The sequence below is a fragment of the Jaculus jaculus genome, chromosome 16 (assembly GCF_020740685.1).
Source record: "Jaculus jaculus isolate mJacJac1 chromosome 16, mJacJac1.mat.Y.cur, whole genome shotgun sequence".
Lineage (NCBI taxonomy): Eukaryota > Metazoa > Chordata > Mammalia > Rodentia > Dipodidae > Jaculus > Jaculus jaculus.
Genome location: NC_059117.1, coordinates 26,901,293 through 26,902,505, shown reverse-complemented (window position 1 = coordinate 26,902,505; position 1,213 = coordinate 26,901,293).

The following is a 1,213-nucleotide window of genomic DNA, read 5'->3' as shown; positions in this document are numbered from 1 at the left end:
GATGAAGAAACACTGAACAATATTCTCAGCAATTATTCATATGCAATTTGTTTCTAATGGTATGTTAATGTCTTTCTCATTCTACATGCATATACATGTATATGTATTTACATAAATATATGTATCACTCCTCAAAATTAATTCAAGAATGTTGAGTAGTTCCCTTTTCTCAAGGGTGTATGGCATGCATATATGTTAAAATGCATGTTAGTATGAGTATGGGTACACGTATGTATATGTCAGTATATGTGTACATGTGTGCTTATGTGTAGGCCAAAGATCAATGTCAGGTATTTTAATCATCCTTTGGTATTATTCTTTGAGGCAAGGTCTTTCACTGATCCTAGAGCTTACCAATTTAGCTCAACTAGCAAGCTACAGAGCCCCAGAGTTTTCCTGTTACTGCCTCCCAAATACTGGGGTTATAGGACACAACATCACATGAGGCGATGACCTGGTTGCTGGAGATCCAAAATCAAGTCTTCATTTTTATCTTCTAAGCCATCTACATAGCCTTTGTTGAGTTTTTCATGTGTAACTTGTCAAGAACTCAGACTTCTAAATATAGAAATTACTGGCAGAACTTATTATCATCAGAAGGAACTTTTATCTAATAATTCAGTTTGTTTTAGGAAGACAAATTTTGCTTTGGATATTAAGTCCACAGTCAAATAAGTTCAGTAGCTATTTAAAGTTCTATTTCAAGATTTGCCCATCAGTCAGAACTTGTCTTGAACACCACCCTTATTTGTACTATATTTCCAACACTGCTTATGATGTTTTAGAAAGAATATTAAAGATGTGTCTCTTAGTACATCTTATACCACACAAAATCGATTGAGTAAAGTGGTTTCACTGCTTTAAATATCAATAAAAGTTGACTTTGGTTTAGACATTCTAGAACTGTGAACTTTAATGCAATTTTATTTTTTCTTGGTTCAATTAAAGCATTTGCCTATATTCCCTCATGTGGTCTTAACCACTACTGTGCATCATTCCAAGTGCATTTTCTTATGGTTGACATTCTAGTTAATTTATCGTGTCCTCTAGACAAGAATTAAATATTTATCCACTTAATATTTCAGTTAACTTGCATTCTCAGAAAGGATATGTAAGGTTATAGCAATGCCTACCTGTTTCTCAGAAATCTCTCATAAACTCTTTCCAGTATTATACAACTCAGAATATATAACTGTGTTTGTTTGGCCTATGG